The 20,330-nt window shown below is 51.3% G+C and overlaps 1 protein-coding gene across 2 annotated transcripts in view; it reads right to left on the reverse strand.

The window, feature by feature from the left end:
- The window catches only part of LOC138663210 (zinc finger protein 585A-like), a 76,261-nt gene extending 56,230 nt beyond the window's left edge, over window positions 1-20,031 (reverse strand). The window contains exon 1 of one of the 2 annotated variants that reach the window (XM_069749370.1): window positions 19,981-20,031. The gene's annotated coding sequence lies outside the window, so the exon portion shown is untranslated. The remainder of the gene's footprint in view (window positions 1-19,980) is intronic. The other variant, XM_069749369.1, reaches the window with a different exon arrangement.
- Window positions 20,032-20,330: the final 299 nt, after the last annotated feature.

Raw genomic sequence — 20,330 nt, forward strand, 5'->3', positions numbered from 1 at the left:
ATCGGTGTCACACATGCCGATTCAGCGATGTCAGTGGGAGATCAGCGACCAAAATAAAGTCCTGATCATTCCCCAGCGACCAACGATCTCCCAGCAGGGGCCTGATTGTTGTTCGCTGTCACGCATAACGATTTCGTTAACGATATCGTTGCTACGTCACAAAAAGCAACGATATTGTTAACGAAATCGTTATGTGTGAAGGTACCTTAAGGTAGACGTCCAGGTCTCTAAAGTAACCAAGTAGACGTCTCTCCCTTTCGAGGATTCTTCCCAATTAGAAGATCCTATGGATCGGAAGATAGAAAGCCACCTAAAAATGTCCTGGGAAGCCTCTACTAATTTTCTCAAAACAAATGTAGCTTCTACATGCGTCGCCAGAGTCCTATTTCTCTGGCTTCGCAAGTTGGAAGAACACCTCTATCAGGGGTACCCAGGAAGGAGATCCTGGACTCCCTACCCCTTCTCCAAAAGGCGACGGGCTTTTTAGCTGATGCCTCAGGAGAATCTGTTCGGGTGGCAGCAAGGTCCTTAGTCCTCGCTAATTCAGCTAGGAGAGCCCTTTGGCTGAAATCGTAGGGGGGTGACGTCACCTCTAAAACTAAACTTTGTGCCATCCGCTTTCAAGGACACCATATGTTTGGGCCAGTCTTGGATGATATCCTTGAAAAAGCTTTGGATAAGGAAATAAAATAAATAGCTTCCCAAACAGAAAATTACTAGGAAGTGTTTTTTTTTGTCCCCCTCGTGAACAGTCCTCCCAGAAGGAGTTCAGGGGAAAAGGTAAGTCTGGACGGTGGAGCTACCCGAAGGGCGGTAGAGGCAAGAACATCCTTGTTGCTCAACAACAGCAGACCCCGGACAAACAGTGACTCTCTGGTGAGTGGGGGGTCGACTCTTGCATTTTCTCGCCCAATGGCAGTCCATATTCACAAACCAGTGGATCCACCATACAATTTGGGCTGAAGTTGGAATTCGAGAGTACCCCCCCAGTGTCTGAGAATTACCCCGTTACAATCTCGAGATTTCCAGAATTCCTTACTCGATCAAGTACAGGATCTCTTGCGAAAAAAAGTAATCTCACATGTACCCCAGCAAGAGATAGGCAGAGGCCATTATTCTCACATATTCCTCATAAGGAAGCCCTCCGGAAAATGCATGGTTATCATAAATTTAAAACCCCTGAATCAGTTTATCAAATACCGGAGGTTCAAGATGGAGTCGATCAAAATGGCAATCCCTCTTATTGGACAAGACTGGGTGATGGCTACGATAGACCTGAGGGACGCTTACTACCATGTTCCGATCCATCCGGATTACAGGAAGTTCCTCAGGATCGCAGTCTCCCACAACCGGGGGATCACCCATTTCCAGTTCAATGCGCTCCTGTTCAGCATATCCTCAGCACTGAGGGTGTTCTGAAAGGTTATGAGCGAAGCAGTCATCTTCATCCATCTTCAGGGAATATGTGTTGTTCCATATTTAGACGACTTCCTCATCGCCGCTCCATCGATATCTCGGCTGAATCGGGATGAGTCAAAAACCCTGGAGATCCTCGAATCCCTAGGCTGGATCCTGAATTTTCAGAAGCCAGACCTACACCCTTCCCCAAGGAAGAAATTCCTGGGGATTCTCTTAGATTCAGAAAAGAAGACATCCTTCCTTCCAGAGGATCGTCAGCGTGACCTTCGTCAGAGAATCTACAGATTCAAACAGCAAAGGTCACCAACCTTAAGAGAGTCCATGTCCATTCTGGGGTCCCTAACCGTGTATTCTGGCAGTGTCCTGGGCTTAGGCACATACACAAACCTTCAATCCCACGTCATTCTACTCTCACGGAAGTATCGGAACGTTCTGTCCAGGAAAATTCCGCTTCCCGGACACGTGAAGTCGGCGCTCTCATGGTGGCTGAATTGCCGAAACCTGCAGCGGGCAGTGAATTGGGATCAGCTCCCCCTGAAAGTACTTTGTACAGATGCCAGTCAAAGAGATTGGGGAGCCGTGGTGGAGGAAGCATATTTCAAAGGACTGTGGTCCCCGGACATAAGATCCAGATCGTCAAACCTGAAAGAACTGAAGGCAGTGGAGGAAGCACTGAAAGCTGCTTCATCTCTCAACCAAAACCACCATGTTCGTATCTACTCCGACAAAGCAACTGCGGTGGTCTACCTCTGTCACCAAGGTGGCATGAAATATGTCAGCTTAAAATGAATCGCAGCAAGGATATTTCTCTGGGCAGAGAAACTGTTATGGCTGGTAATTCAGTACCACAATGGACATAGAGGTCAGTGCACATACAGTGACCTGGCAATAACCCAAAAAATAAGAACGAGCTCTGAGACGTGGGAACTCTGTTGACTGCAATCCCTAATCCTCTCCAACACAACTAGAGGCAGCCGTGGATTGCGCCTAACGCTGCCTATGCAACTCGGCACGGCCTGAGAAACTAGCTAACCTGAAGATAGAAAATAAGCCTACCTTGCCTCAGAGAAATACCCCAAAGGAAAAGGCAGCCCCCACATATAATGACTGTGAGTTAAGATGAAAAGACAAACGTAGAGATGAAATAGATTTAGCAAAGTGAGGCCCAACTTCCTGAACAGAGCGAGGATAGAAAAGGCAACTTTGCGGTCAACACAAAACCCTACAAAATCCACGCAAAGGGGGCAAAAAGACCCTCCGTACCGAACTAACGGCACGGAGGTACACCCCCTGCGTCCCAGAGCTTCCAGCTAGCAGAAAAAAACAAATTGACAAGCTGGAATGGAAAAAACAGCAAACAAATAGCAAAGAGGAACTTAGCTATGCAGAGCAGCAGGCCACAGGAACGATCCAGGAGGAAACTGGTCCAACACTAGAACATTGACTGGAAGCAAGGATCCAAGCACCAGGTGGAGTTAAATAGGGTAGCACCTAACGACTTCACCATATCACCTGAGGAAGGAAACTCAGAAGCCGCAGTACCACATTTCTCCACCAACGGAAGATCACAGAGAGAATCAGCCGAAGTACCACTTGTGACCACAAGAGGGAGCTCTGTCACAGAATTCACAACAAGAAACACCTATTGTCCATCTCAGCAGTGCATCTGAAGGGTTTGGACAATATCCAGGCGGACTTCCTCAGCAGGAAGGACGTCCATCCTGAAGAAGGGTGCCTGAACCAAGCGGTCTTCCTATCCCTGACCTTGAGATGGGGGAACCCAGAGGTCGAATTATTTGCAAATGCTCAAAATGCAAAATCAAAAACATTTTTCTCCCTCAGTCCTGCCTACGGTGCTCAGGGAATAGATGCTCTTGCCCATCCATGGATTTTCAACCTGGCTTAAGCCTTCCTACCAATCCCTATGCTGGCGAAGACGCTGCAGAAGATCCAGTTGGACCAGGTCACGACAATCTTAATTGCTCCAATGTGGTCAGGGCAAAGATGGTACAGCGCTTTGATGGATATGGCCCAGGAAGGTCCCTTATTTCTGCCCCAAAAGACCAACCTCCTTTATCAGGGTTCCTTACTTTACCCAAACCTCAACAGATTGAACCTTATGGCTTTGTTACGGAGGCCAGCATCCTAAAAGCCAGAGGTCTCTTGGACAGAGTAATCCACACTCTCCAAAAAAGCAGAAAACCAGTAATCAATGCCATCTGTGGCAAAGTATGGAAGTTCTCTTCCTGGTGTCTTCCCAACGTCCCTGATCCCTTCCATCCCCACATTGCACAGGTCCTAGACTTCTTCCAGAAGGGATTAGAGCTAGGGCTTACCCCAAGCACACTGAGGGTTCAGGTTTCTGCTCTTAGTTCCTTTTTTGACCCGGACCTGTCCGGGTACCGCTTGATCAAATGGTTTATGACCTCTGCAAGCAGAATACATCCTAGACTCCCTATCCATGTTCCCCCCTGGGATCTAAATTTAGTGCTCAACAGTCTAAGGTTCACATTGCGTTAAGTGCAGTCCGTTCAACGCATGTGTTAAACAGACTGCACAACAAAAGTGCCTTTTAAAGATCGCGTTATGCGATCGCGCGGTGACGGACCCTGAAACGCTGCAGACCGCGTCCGAGGGTCCATCACAGAATAACAGCACATTGCTAATGCATGCCAATTATGACATACGCTAGCGATGCGCTACATAATGTCAGTCAATGAGTGCGCTAACTCATCCATTACATAGCGTTAGTGCCACTATGTAACGGATGCCGTCAGTGCATTGCCATCAACGCAATGTGAACCCTGCCTAACTTAAGGTCACATTTAAACCCTTGTCTTCAATATCTTTAAAAATCCTAACACTTAAGACTGTTTTCCTTGTGGCAATTACCACGGCTAGATGCATAGTAGAATTGCAAGCCCTGTCTGTAGAAGAGCCCTACCTATCTCTGAACTCTTTTGCGTTTGGATCTCTCTTTTATGCCCAAAGTTGTCTCAGACTTTCATAGGGGTCAGGATATTGTGTTGCCCTCATTTTGCCCAAAACCTTCCAATGCGAAGGAAGAAAATTTCCATTCTGGATGTTCACAGGGTGGTCCTCCATTACCTTGAACAGTCCAAGGTTTGGATGATTGAACAGAATCTTTTTATTAAGTTTTCAGGCCAAACTAAAGGAAAGAAAGCATCAAAAAGCACAATTGAAAACTGGATCAAACAGGCCATCTTTCTAGCATATTCGGTAAAAGATCTCTCTCCTCCTGCTCCGCTAAAGGCTCACTCCACTCGATCAGTCTCTACATCATGGGCAGCATGAGGGAACGCTTCATCTGAGTAGATATGCAGAGCCGCCACCAGGTCTTCTGTACATACTTTCACCAGACACTACAGACTAAATTTTGACAGGGATCTAACATTCGGCAGACGAGTTCTGCAAGCTGTGGTCCCTCCCTAAAGAAATCAGTGTTGGTATGACTCCAAGGTGACTGTCATGGAAGATGACTGGAGAAAATAGAATTTGTCTTATCGGAAATTCAGTTTCTAGGAACCTTCCACAACAGCACTAATTTCCCTCCCTATCTGATACTCCTTTAGGATGATTCCTGCATTTTGGGGGTAACTATGCATGCTAGTGTGTCCAGAAAAAACACTGGAGATAGCAGGAAGGGGAGGGTTATTTAACCTCTTTGTGTTTCCTGTCCCCCATAAGGGCGGGGAGACATCCTCCAAGGTGACTGTTGTGGAAGGTTCCTAGAAACCGAATTACCGATAAGATTAATTCTATTTTCTTTTTTTTTTTTACAGCAAAATAGTGTCACTAACTAGGGTAGTGCACAGCAAAAACAGTTGAATAGAAGCCTCAAACACCACAATTTGTAGCCATCAGATAGATGAGGCGTGTGACGGAGACACCATGCATTCAAGTATCTGGCCTGTATTTTTTTTTTTGTCGGCCAGTAAAATTGTGTCAATAAGTAGGCTAAGACACAACAAAAACAATTCCATGGAGGCCTGAAATAGCACAATTTTGAGCACAATGATATGTGATCCGTGTGGCGGACAAAGCCCAGTGTAAAATATCTGTCCTGCAGCTAAATATTTTTGGCCAGCAAAATGGTGTCACGAAATTGTATAAGACACTCCAAAAAATGTTTACAGTACTACAAAAATATGTTAACACAGTCTTAACAAGGAATTTAGCAAAAAAATCCGTATAACAACTTTTATATACACAACCTCCAAATACATAAGTGGGGGAAGATGACAAATGTTGGTCACCTCTGCTGTAAACTGAGTACCCTGGTCCGAGATAATCTCCCGGGGAAATCCAACCCGTGAGAAAACCTGAAGCAGGGCGGCCGCCACCGTCTCTGCCAGTATGTTAGGTAACGCAACCACCTCTGGATACCGTGTGGCATAATCTACCACTGTCAATATATACCTTTTCCCTGACGGACTGGGTTTGGCTAACGGCCCTATCAGATCGACCGCTACTCGGCTAAATGGTTCCTCCACAATGGAGAGGGGGAGTAATTTGGCCCTGCATCAATCTCCCCTCTTGCCAATGCGCTGGCAACTGTCACAGGTCTGGCAGTACTGACGAACTTCATAGGTTACCCCAGGCCAAAAGAAGTTTTGTGTCAGACGATGCTTGGAGCGACTGACGCCAAAGTGCCCGGCCAAGGATATGTCATGAGAGATTCGCAGTAACTCCTGCCTATACTTCTTGGGAACTACCAGCTGTCGTTTTATAGTGGGGCTCGTCCCTGTGTGGTGCTGCTCTGTGATCTGGTAGAGGAGTCCCTGCTTCCATACAAACTGTTCCCCTTCCAGTACCCCTCTCCCCTCCTGTGCCTTCCCACGATATCCCTCCAATGAAGGATTCTCAAGTAACTTCCTCTTAAATTCATCTGGGGTGGCCCAAGAAATGTGTCTGGCTATAGGAATACGTGTAGGGCTGGGATGTCTTACCTGGGCCTCCTCTGAGTGTGAGTCCGCCTCCGCAGCTCGAGCTTGTCTCCGGGTGGTCACAGGATATGTCTCAGCCAGTGGGGCAACCGAGAAGGCAGACAACATGGGCCCCAAGTCATTTCCCAGCAAGACGTCTGCAGGCAAATCCTCCATCAAGCCGACCTCAACAAGGCCATCCCCGACTCCCCAGTTCATGTGAATCCTGGCAGTGGGCAGTCGATGTATAGCTCCCCCTGCAACACGGACTGCCACTATCCGGTCCATCTTCTCTTGGTCCCGGACGAGATGAGGCTTCACAAGGGTCAAAGTTGCCCTGGAATCTCTTAGTCCCTGCATACGTTTCCCATTAACCGACACGACCTGTCGATGCTGTTGTCGATTATCTGCCCGGGCTGCCTGCACGGGGTCTACTTCATGCAGCACTTCCTCCATCTCTTCCACCCCTTGGTTAGTCGTAGCCCCCCAATGCCAGGTCAGATTCGCCTTGGTAGCAGTGTACAGCAGCCCGGCTGAAGGTAGCTGTTCCCGCCTTTGGCCACTGGGTATGCCGAGTCCGGTTGGGACATTGTCTTTGCAGGTGGCCCAGCTGACGGCAGGTGTGGCATCGCGCCCCAGAGGGACTGTGGTAGGCCGGGTTTCTAGCTGGTCCCCCTACAATCTTCGGTGGTTTGGGGCCCTCCAGGTCCATTGGCGGACCCCTAGTGACCATCTTTGATCCGGACAACTGAGGCCTCCTGGCATCATGATGTTCATCGGCCAGTTGAGCGGCTTCCTCAAGAGTCGTTGGCCGCCTGTCCCGAAGCCATTCCTGTGTCTCGGGGGTTAGTCCATTAAAGAATCGTTCTAACAAGAAGAGCTGGAGGATGTCCTCCTTAGTGGTTGCTTGGCTCCCTTGTACCCACTGTAGCAGTGACCGCCGTAATTTACAGGCCCATTCAGCATGGGTATCGGTTACGCGTTTTATAAGTCCGCGGAACTTTTGGCGGTATGCCTCTGGTGTCAGCGCATACCGGGCCAAGATCACTTCTTTGATCCACTCATAGTCCATATAGTCCTCATCAGATACCGTGCGATAGGCGTCTGCTGCCCAGCCTGTCAGCTTGCTGGCCAGAATCTGAACCCGTTCCTCCAGCTTCACTTGATGAAGGGCACACTGCCGCTCAAAGTCCTGCAGAAAGCCATCAATGTCTTCCTCTGCCTCCCCCAACTGTCGGAAGGCATTATACTGGATCTTTTTGTGGCTTACTGTTGAAGGTACCTGGTCGAAGGCCAGAGCTGCCTCTGCTCGCTTACTCTCCTCTCTCCGCCCTGCCATCTCCATCTTGGCTAGCTCTATCCTGGTCCGCTCGGCCATCTTTTCCTTCAGATCAGTACGCACATCAGCCATCACCTCTCGTATGATCTCTACTGCAGGATTTGGGCCATAGAACGCCAGTCTGTTCTTTACCTCCCTCTGGAATTCAGTCTCCTCCACGTTCACATTGGGGAACGCTGCACTGACGCGTTCCATGATGGCTGCTATCAAATCCGCTTTTGTTTTGTTGCTGGCGATCAACCCTCGGGCTTCCACCATATCTTCTAATGTAGTCCTCTTTAACTTCTGGTAGTTGTTTTCCATTCATTCCTTTCCTCCTGTAGAAGGGGTATCATATCCCGCTGTCTGCCATCAGTGTAACGGGGTCTACCAATCTGGGGTACCTCTTTCATTACCACCCCATGTTTCCGGAGGTCTATTCTGCTTTGGCTGGAGTCTGAATGAAGGACGCTGGCTGGAATTGCTTGGTTACATGGGCGCATATAAAAGATCACTGCTTCGCCACGTATTTCCAGTCTGACAACACTTTACTCACAGGACACAGAATATATCACACAGATACAGAGGGTAGGCCAATAGAAAAGCGGCAGGCCAGAAATACATTACAATAGCCAAAGGTGGCCGGAGCCTGACGATATTTACTGTGGGAATTACAAAGTTGGGGGGGGGGGCGGACAAAAGGGGAATATCGTGTCCTCTGCCCAGGGGCCTGTTTGCTGATACATTAGGGACATGCAGCTCACATGGAACCTATTATACATACATATAACTGCACAACATATTCTGGGTACTGAGTGGTTCCGTAACACGTAACAGCAAGGTCTCTTATAGACCTGATGACGCTGTGCGGCCAGGCAATCACTGTAATGCCACAACCAACATGGCTACGGCATTACAGTGCGTGGCAGACAATCCCTGCATGCTGATTGGCTCTCTAAAGAGCGCCAAACATGCAGGGTGGGAACCCGAGCTCCAGCCGAATAATCACGGAAATGCTAGCTACTCGCCAAGTAACACGAGTGCAGCGATGCTCGGGCGAGTACAGAGTATGCTCGCTCATCACTAGTGTTGAGCGATACCGTTCGATACTTGAAAGTATCGGTATCGGAAAGTATCGGCCGATACCCCAAAAGTATCGGATATCGCCAATACCGATACCCGATACCAATACAAGTCAATGGGACACCAAGTATCGGAAGATATCCTGATGGTTCCCAGGGTCTGAAGGAGAGGAAACTCTCCTTCAGGCCTGGGATCCATATTAATGTGTAAAATAAAGAATTAAAATAAAAAATATTGATATAATTACCTCTCCGGAGGTCCCTGGACATCACCGCTGATAACCGGCAGCCTTCTTTGCTTAAAATGAGCGCGTTTAGGGCCTGAGAATGACGTCGCGGCTTCTGATTGGTTGCGTGCCACTCATGTGACTGCCACGCGACCAATCACAAGCCGCAACGTCATTCTCAGGTCCTAATTTCCTAGAATGAGGAGTTTAGGGCCTGAGAATGACGTCGCGGCTTGTGATTGGTCGCGTGGCGGTCACATGAGCGGCACGCGACCAATCAGAAGCCGCGACGTCATTCTCAGGCCCTAAACGCGCTCATTTTAAGCAAAGAAGGCTGCCGGTTACCAGCGGTGATGTCCAGAGGCCTCCGGAGAGGTGAATATATCAATATTTTTTATTTTAATTCTTTATTTTACACATTAATATGGATCCGATACCGATTCCCGATACCACAAAAGTATCGGAACTCGGTATCGGAATTCCGATACTGCAAGTATCGGCCGATACCCGATACTTGCGGTACCGGAATGCTCAACACTACTCATCACTAATTAGAGCTGATACTATGAAGCTAAAGTGACTAACAGACTTTCTGTCTCCTCCATAAAGGGGCACTTTACTGTGTTTGTCAGAACTGTCCGAGGATTATTAGATGATAGTTTCCCCCCAATTAGAAGGGACACCTGTGGATATTGGGGCCTTTACCTGCTAAAGTGCTAGTGTGGACGCTCCACCTGCAGAGCCGCACTCTACATAGAGAATAATGGAGCCTCCAGCACCGACCTCCACCCGCAGAGCCGCACTCCACATAGAGAATAATGGAGCCTCCAGCACCGACCTCCACCGCAGAGCCGCACTCCACATAGAGAATAATGGAGCCTCCAGCACCGACCTCCACCGCAGAGCCGCACTCCACATAGAGAATAATGGAGCCTCCAGCACCGACCTCCACCGCAGAGCCGCACTCCACATAGAGAATAATGGAGCCTCCAGCACCGACCTCCACCGCAGAGCCGCACTCCACATAGAGAATAATGGGGCCTCCAGCACCGACCTCCACCCGCAGAGTCGCACACAACATAGAGAATAATGGAGCCACCAGCACCGACCTCCACCGCAGAGCCGCACTCCACATAGAGAATAATGGAGCCTCCAGCACCGACCTCCACCCACAGAGCCGCACTCCACATAGAGAATAATGGAGCCTCCAGCACCGACCTCCACCCACAGAGCCGCACTCCACATAGAGAATAATGGAGCCTCCAGCACCGACCTCCACCCGCAGAGCCGCACTCCACATAGAGAATAATGGAGCCTCCAGCACCGACCTCCACCCACAGAGCCACACTCCACATAGAGAATAATGGAGCCACCAGCACCGACCTCCACCCGCACAGCCGCACTCCACATAGAGAATAATGGAGCCTCCAGCACCGACCTCCACTTGCAGAGCCGCACTCTACATAGAGAATAATGGAGCCTCCAGCACCGACCTCCACCCGCAGAGCCGCACTCCACATAGAGAATAATGGAGCCTCCAGCACCGACCTCCACCGCAGAGCCGCACTCCACATAGAGAATAATGGAGCCTCCAGCACCGACCTCCACCCGCAGAGCCGCACACAATATAGAGAATAATGGAGCCTCCAGCACCGACCTCCACCTGCAGAGCCGCACTCCACATAGAGAATAATGGAGCCTCCAGCACCGACCTCCACCCGCAGAGCCGCACTCCACATAGAGAATAATGGAGCCTCCAGCACCGACCTCCACCCGCAGAGCCGCACTCCACATAGAGAATAATGGAGCCTCCAGCACCGACCTCCACCCACAGAGCCACACTCCACATAGAGAATAATGGAGCCTCCAGCACCGACCTCCACCCGCACAGCCGCACTCCACATAGAGAATAATGGAGCCACCAGCACCGACCTCCACCCGCAGAGCCGCACTCCACATAGAGAATAATGGAGCCTCCAGCACCGACCTCCACCCGCAGAGCCACACTCCACATAGAGAATAATGGAGCCTCCAGCACCGACCTCCACCCGCAGAGCCACACTCCACATAGAGAATAATGGAGCCTCCAGCACCGACCTCCACCCACAGAGCCGCACTCCACATAGAGAATAATGGAGCCTCCAGCACCGACCTCCACCCACAGAGCCACACTCCACATAGAGAATAATGGAGCCTCCAGCACCGACCTCCACCCGCACAGCCGCACTCCACATAGAGAATAATGGAGCCTCCAGCACCGACCTCCACCGCAGAGCCGCACTCCACATAGAGAATAATGGAGCCTCCAGCACCGACCTCCACCGCAGAGCCGCACTCCACATAGAGAATAATGGAGCCTCCAGCACCGACCTCCACCCGCAGAGTCGCACACAACATAGAGAATAATGGAGCCACCAGCACCGACCTCCACCCGCAGAGCCGCACTCCACATAGAGAATAATGGAGCCTCCAGCACCGACCTCCACCCACAGAGCCGCACTCCACATAGAGAATAATGGAGCCTCCAGCACCGACCTCCACCCACAGAGCCGCACTCCACATAGAGAATAATGGAGCCTCCAGCACCGACCTCCACCCGCAGAGCCGCACTCCACATAGAGAATAATGGAGCCTCCAGCACCGACCTCCACCCACAGAGCCACACTCCACATAGAGAATAATGGAGCCACCAGCACCGACCTCCACCCGCACAGCCGCACTCCACATAGAGAATAATGGAGCCTCCAGCACCGACCTCCACTTGCAGAGCCGCACTCTACATAGAGAATAATGGAGCCTCCAGCACCGACCTCCACCCGCAGAGCCGCACTCCACATAGAGAATAATGGAGCCTCCAGCACCGACCTCCACCGCAGAGCCGCACTCCACATAGAGAATAATGGAGCCTCCAGCACCGACCTCCACCCGCAGAGCCGCACTCCACATAGAGAATAATGGAGCCTCCAGCACCGACCTCCACCCGCAGAGCCACACTCCACATAGAGAATAATGGAGCCTCCAGCACCGACCTCCACCCGCAGAGCCGCACTCCACATAGAGAATAATGGAGCCTCCAGCACCGACCTCCACCCGCAGAGCCGCACTCCACATAGAGAATAATGGAGCCTCCAGCACCGACCTCCACCCACAGAGCCGCACTCCACATAGAGAATAATGGAGCCTCCAGCACCGACCTCCACCGCAGAGCCGCACTCCACATAGAGAATAATGGAGCCTCCAGCACCGACCTCCACCGCAGAGCCGCACACAACATAGAGAATAATGGAGCCTCCAGCACCGACCTCCACCGCAGAGCCGCACTCCACATAGAGAATAATGGAGCCTCCAGCACCGACCTCCACCCACAGAGCCGCACTCCACATAGAGAATAATGGAGCCTCCAGCACCGACCTCCACCCACAGAGCCGCACTCCACATAGAGAATAATGGAGCCTCCAGCACCGACCTCCACCCGCAGAGCCACACTCCACATAGAGAATAATGGAGCCTCCAGCACCGACCTCCACCCACAGAGCCGCACTCCACATAGAGAATAATGGAGCCTCCAGCACCGACCTCCACCCACAGAGCCACACTCCACATAGAGAATAATGGAGCCTCCAGCACCGACCTCCACCCGCACAGCCGCACTCCACATAGAGAATAATGGAGCCACCAGCACCGACCTCCACCCGCAGAGCCGCACTCCACATAGAGAATAATGGAGCCTCCAGCACCGACCTCCACCCGCAGAGCCACACTCCACATAGAGAATAATGGAGCCTCCAGCACCGACCTCCACCCGCAGAGCCACACTCCACATACAGAATAATGGAGCCTCCAGCACCGACCTCCACCCGCAGTGCCGCACTCCACATAGAGAATAATGGAGCCTCCAGCACCGACCTCCACCCACAGAGCCGCACTCCACATAGAGAATAATGGAGCCTCCAGCACCGACCTCCACCCGCAGAGCCGCACACAACATAGAGAATAATGGAGCCTCCAGCACCAACCTCCACCCGCAGAGCCGCACTCCACATAGAGAATAATGGAGCCTCCAGCACCGACCTCCACCCGCAGAGCCGCACTCCGCATAGAGAATAATGGAGCCTCCAGCACTGACTTCCACCGCAGAGCCGCACTCCACATAGAGAATAATGGAGCCTCCAGCACCGACCTCCACCTACAGAGCCGCACTCCACATAGAGAATAATGGAGCCACCAACACCGACCTCCACCCACAGAGCCGCACTCCACATAGAGAATAATGGAGCCTCCAGCACCGACCTCCACCCGCAGAGCCACACTCCACATAGAGAATAATGGAGCCTCCAGCACTGACCTCCACCCACAGAGCCGCACTCCACATAGAGAATAATGGAGCCTCCAGCACCGACCTCCACCCGCAGAGCCACACTCCACATAGAGAATAATGGAGCCACCAGCACCGACCTCCACCCACAGAGCCGCACTCCACATAGAGAATAATGGAGCCACCAGCACCGACCTCCACCCACAGAGCCGCACTCCACATAGAGAATAATGGAGCCTCCAGCACCGACCTCCACCCGCAGAGCCGCACTCCACATAGAGAATAATGGAGCCTCCAGCACCGACCTCCACCCGCAGAGCAGCACTCCACATAGAGAATAATGGAGCCTCCAGCAGCGACCTCCACCCGCAGAGCCGCACTCCACATAGAGAATAATGGAGCCTCCAGCACCGACCTCCACCCACAGAGCCGCACTCCACATAGAGAATAATGGAGCCTCCAGCACCGACCTCCACCAGCAGAGCCGCACTCCACATAGAGAATAATGGAGCCTCAAGCACCGACCTCCACCCGCAGAGCCGCACTCCACATAGAGAATAATAGAACCTCCAGCACCGACCTCCACCCGCAGAGCCGCACTCCACATAGAGAATAATGGAGCCTCCAGCACCGACCTCCACCCGCAGAGCCGCACTCCACATAGAGAATAATGGAGCCTCCAGCACCGACCTCCACCCGCAGAGCTGCACTCCACATAGAGAATAATGGAGCCTCCAGCACCGACCTCCACCCACAGAGCCACACTCCACATAGAGAATAATGGAGCCTCCAGCACCGACCTCCACCCGCACAGCCGCACTCCACATAGAGAATAATGGAGCCACCAGCACCGACCTCCACCCGCAGAGCCGCACTCCACATAGAGAATAATGGAGCCTCCAGCACCGACCTCCACCCGCAGAGCCACACTCCACATAGAGAATAATGGAGCCTCCAGCACCGACCTCCACCCGCAGAGCCACACTCCACATAGAGAATAATGGAGCCTCCAGCACCGACCTCCACCCACAGAGCCACACTCCACATAGAGAATAATGGAGCCTCCAGCACCGACCTCCACCCGCACAGCCGCACTCCACATAGAGAATAATGGAGCCACCAGCACCGACCTCCACCCGCAGAGCCGCACTCCACATAGAGAATAATGGAGCCTCCAGCACCGACCTCCACCCGCAGAGCCACACTCCACATAGAGAATAATGGAGCCTCCAGCACCGACCTCCACCCGCAGAGCCACACTCCACATACAGAATAATGGAGCCTCCAGCACCGACCTCCACCCACAGAGCCGCACTCCACATAGAGAATAATGGAGCCTCCAGCACCGACCTCCACCCGCAGAGCCACACTCCACATAGAGAATAATGGAGCCACCAGCACCGACCTCCACCCACAGAGCCGCACTCCACATAGAGAATAATGGAGCCTCCAGCACCGACCTCCACCAGCAGAGCCGCACTCCACATAGAGAATAATGGAGCCTCAAGCACCGACCTCCACCCGCAGAGCCGCACTCCACATAGAGAATAATAGAACCTCCAGCACCGACCTCCACCCGCAGAGCCGCACTCCACATAGAGAATAATGGAGCCTCCAGCACCGACCTCCACCCGCAGAGCCGCACTCCACATAGAGAATAATGGAGCCTCCAGCACCGACCTCCACCCGCAGAGCTGCACTCCACATAGAGAATAATGGAGCCTCAAGCACCGACCTCCACCCGCAGAGCCGCACTCCACATAGAGAATAATAGAACCTCCAGCACCGACCTCCACCCACAGAGCCGCACTCCACATAGAGAATAATGGAGCCTCCAGCACCGACCTCCACCCGCAGAGCCGCACTCCACATAGAGAATAATGGAGCCTCCAGCACCGACCTCCACCCGCAGAGCCGCACTCCACATAGAAAATAATGGAGCCTCCAGCACCGACCTCCACCCGCAGAGCCGCACTCCACATAGAGAATAATAGAACCTCCAGCACCGACCTCCACCCACAGAGCCGCACTCCACATAGAGAATAATGGAGCCTCCAGCACCGACCTCCACCCGCAGAGCCGCACTCCACATAGAGAATAATGGAGCCTCCAGCACCGACCTCCACCCGCAGAGCCGCACTCCACATAGAGAATAATGGAGCCTCCAGCACCGACCTCCACCCACAGAGCCACACTCCACATAGAGAATAATGGAGCCACCAGCACCGACCTCCACCCGCAGAGCCGCACACAACATAGAGAATAATGGAGCCTCCAGCACCGACCTCCACCCACAGAGCCGCACTCCACATAGAGAATAATGGAGCCTCCAGCACCGACCTCCACCCACAGAGCCGCACTCCACATAGAGAATAATGGAGCCTCCAGCACCGACCTCCACCAGCAGAGCCGCACTCCACATAGAGAATAATGGAGCCTCAAGCACCGACCTCCACCCGCAGAGCCGCACTCCACATAGAGAATAATGGAGCCTCCAGCACCGACCTCCACCAGCAGAGCCGCACTCTACATAGAGAATAATGGAGCCTCCAGCACCGACCTCCACCCACAGAGCCGCACTCCACATAGAGAATAATGGAGCCTCCAGCACCGACCTCCACCAGCAGAGCCGCACTCCACATAGAGAATAATGGAGCCTCAAGCACCGACCTCCACCCGCAGAGCCGCACTCCACATAGAGAATAATAGAACCTCCAGCACCGACCTCCACCCGCAGAGCAGCACTCCACATAGAGAATAATAGAACCTCCAGCACCGACCTCCACCCGCAGAGCCGCACTCCACATAGAGAATAATGGAGCCTCCAGCACCGACCTCCACCCGCAGAGCTGCACTCCACATAGAGAATAATGGAGCCTCCAGCACCGACCTCCACATAGAGAATAATGGAGCCTCCAGCACTGACCTCCACCCGCAGAGCAGCACTTCACATAGAGAATAATAGAACCTCCAGCACCGATCTCCACTCGCAGAGCCGCACTCCACATAGGGAATAATGGAACCTCCAGCACCGACCTCCACCCGCAGAGCTGCACTCCACATAGAGAATAATGGAGCCTCCAGCACCGACCTCCACATAGAGAATAATGGAACCTCCAGCACTGACCTCCACCCGCAGAGCAGCACTTCACATAGAGAATAATAGAACCTCCAGCACCGATCTCCACTCGCAGAGCCGCACTCCACATAGGGAATAATGGAACCTCCAGCACCGACCTCCACCCGCAGAGCCGCACTCCACATAGAGAATAATGGAGCCTCCAGCACCGACCTCCACCCGCACAGCCGCACTCCACATAGAGAATAATGGAGCCTCCAGCACCTACCTCCACCCGCAGAGCAGCACTACACATAGAGAATAATGTGGCCTCCAGCACCGACCTCCACCCGCAGAGCCGCACTCCACATAGAGAATAATGGAGCCTCCAGCACCGACCTCCACCCGCACTCCACATAGAGAATAATGGAGCCTCCAGCACTGACCTCCACATAGAGAATAATGGATTTAATTGGCCACAGCAGCCATTTTATGAAAATAAATGATAACAGAACTTTTATGACAACCCAGAATAGGAGGGGCGGTCCTCGAAGCCCCAAAGTTATAAACCTCAGCATCCCAAATTCCATAATGTTCAGCCCAGGATAAGTCTTACCCCCAGCCATAAAGCACCAGCTCAGGGATAGATAACAACCAATCCTGGTCCACCGAACCCACCCCCATGCCAGGGGCCCATAAATCCACCTCATGCGGGATAACCGAACGGCGCCTTGTTAAATTCTCTCATGGGGGGTCCAGGACCTCTCAAGATCCCCCCCCCCCCCCCATTGAACCACCATTTACCATTTCCACCGACGTCGAGGACCTCCACCCCCGCCAAACTGCCGTGACAATACCCTAACAGTATACACAGACCAAAAAAAAAAATCAAGTCCATTTAAGTACCTCTTAAAATAATACTCATAAAACCCTCGCGGGCCGAATTCACCCCCTTTACCCTAGCCAAAAAGGGAGGGCGGGCGGGAGATTCCTCACTTGTCACGCAGGCACCTAAAATGGATTCCTGCGTGAGGAGCGTGCCCCCTTTTATGTGCCCCCTCCTCACAGTCCCTTAGTCCCACCTCCTCACATTCAAAAATTGCCATTAACCCTCCCCTCATATCCTGATTAACCCTTACCTCACTACCTCATCTGAACTGCTCCAGCTCCCTAGGTCCCACGTAACCCCATCTAGGCGGCCTCCCCTTAAGTGCCGTGGGCCCCCCGGTACGGCCTTTCTGGACTCTGCTGTGCTGGTTGTCATGGTGCTGGATGAGGGGAAGTTTCTGTGTGAGGTCAGGAGGGATTTACAGTGTGGATGTAGCAGAGCCGTGTGTGTGCGAGGTGCAGGTACGGACTGGGGATGAAATTCAGCCCTGGCATTTGAAATCACACAGGCCCTTGTTGTCCCCGTCCTCAAGCACTAGATGGGATATATCTAATATATAATTGCCTAGAATACTACTTCCTGCAATTTGTGCCAACTTCCTGTCCGGAGCTAATGTCCGGAGCTAATGTCCGGAGATAATGTCCGGAGATAAGTGACGTCAACAGTGTCCAGTGTCTGATTGGTTGCCGCCTGCTGCGAGCGACCAATCAGAAACGTGCCGTACTGTGACGCACTCCGCCCGCCATTTTGGTGTGATTTTTGAATTTTTACCTCACAGCAAGTTTCTACTGCGTGGAGGCGGGCCCAGTGACGTTGCTCTTCAAGCTCCTGCCGAATTTCGTCAAAAAAATGATAATACCATTTACCAAAACTATATATATTTAGTTGTGAAGTGGTTCAGTGACATTTTCACACCAATTTTGAACTTTTGTTTGGTGTTTTCTCCATATACTGCCTATTATTCACTGACTGTTATACTGAGAGACTGCCGTTTATTAACCTCTTCTTTGCCACATTGGGTATATTGCTCTATTATTTGCCACATAAGGACATTGTCCATTATTGCCCAGCAATTTCTCTGCAATATAAACTGCCTATTTATTAATATCTGCATTCCTGCAAAGAACTATTGCCTATTATTAACTGGGTATTTTCCTACTACCTGACATTGTTCTTAAGCAAAGAACCGTTGTTGTGGCATTTGCCACAACACGCAAAGTTGTCGTCTGATGTCTTTCATCCCTCCCCTCATAAGCATGTTCATGGATCCTGTGTAACTGTACCTTAAATAACAAGAATTGTCAAGAGCTGGTGAGTGCAGCCATTTTTTGTTCTTTCTTACTATTATTTATTAATTGTATTATTTTTACATTTGAATAAATAAAGTATATATGGATTCTAGACTCCCGATTCTTTAGAATCGGGCTGCCATCTAGTTACTAATATTACCCTGGATAGAGGAAAGGAAGATTTAGTACAAGACCAATATTGGCATGCTGGTGTAAGTGATGGAGTCAGCGACTTTCTGCTCTATCACAACTCTTAACAGTATGGGTGTCTTGAGAACACCAATTCTGTTAACAAGATTGCACACAAGGCAGCCCACAACTAGACAGGCCCTTCTGGCATTTGCCAGAATTGCCAGATGGCCAGTCCGCCCCTGGCGAGGTGTACGGAGTGGAGCCACACGTATACAGAGCGGAGCCATACATGGTGTACGATGTGTGGGATGATGGCGGTACTGTGGAAACATTATACAATATGTAGGGATATGGTGGTATTATGAGGTGATCGGTGTATGTTACCAGGTATGTTATGGGGGGTTTATTACACTATACACTATGTGTGGGGGATGTTACACTGCACTGTTATCTCAATAAACGATTGGTCCTCATTGGTGATGAGCGAGTATACTCGTTACTCGAGATTTCCCGAGCACATTCGGGGGTCCTCCGAGTATTTTTTAGTGCTCGGAGATTTAGTTTTCATCGCCGCAGCTGAATGATTTACATCTGTTAGCCATCCTGAGTACATGTGGGGATTCCCTAGCATCCAGGCAACCCCCACATGTACTAATGCTGGCTAATAGCTGTAAATCAAGCAGCTGAATCAACAAAAACTAAATCTCCGAACACTAACAAATACTCGGAGACCACCCGAGCGTTCTTGGGAAATCTCGAGTAATGAGTATACTCGCTCATCACTAGCCTCATCAAATAGGGAGACACAAAACTAATATGTAAATCTAAAGTGCATCATCTGGAAGGGTCTTATCCCACATAGACCGGTGACCACAGTGACAACATGAAGAGAATATCTGCACATAAAGAACATAACAGACACTGATAATGGAGGATAAAATCAGGAGCTTCTAGTGGGAGAGACACAAGGACATTGTACCCAGAGCATGTGAGTAACGACATCCTGCACCACAATAGAGTCTCCCTACTTACAGAATACAGTGCTAGAAATGGAGACAGTAAGGCGAGATGCAAATACAGAAGACATAGAAGCAGCTGCCGAGCTCTCTGAAAATGGTGGAGGCCCACAAAGCAGGAGAAGGATATAAGAAGATAACAAAGCGTTTTCAAGTTGCCCTTTCCTCAGTTCGAAATGTAACTAAGAAATAGCAGTTACCAGGAACAGTAGAGGTCAAGATAAGGTCTGGAAGACCAAGAAATATATTTCTAATATTAATGCGCCAGTAATGGGGAATCTCCACATACCTTCACTTGCAGAGCTGCACACCAGATATATGGCTGCTGTGTGGGCACAGGACCTGTGATGAGGTCACAGGAGGGGAGGAGTCAGGGGTCACATGATCAGGGGCCTCGGTGTACGCATTACTCTACTGTGCTGGTTAGGCCTCTTTCACGCTTCCGTCGGTCGTCCTGAGTGCGGTGACCCGACGTATCGATGGACGTTGTAAAAATAGTGGAAAACGAGAGAGAGACTGACTTTTCCCCGGGTTCAAATATGCTTCCAGGCGTGCTCAGATGTAAAAACTGCGTCCGTCACTGGACTCTGGCGTTTCACAGTGTGCGCAGGATCCAGTGTCCATAGGCTCCCATTCTGT

This window comes from Ranitomeya imitator, chromosome 2 (assembly GCF_032444005.1).
Source record: "Ranitomeya imitator isolate aRanImi1 chromosome 2, aRanImi1.pri, whole genome shotgun sequence".
Classification (NCBI taxonomy): Eukaryota; Metazoa; Chordata; class Amphibia; order Anura; family Dendrobatidae; genus Ranitomeya; species Ranitomeya imitator.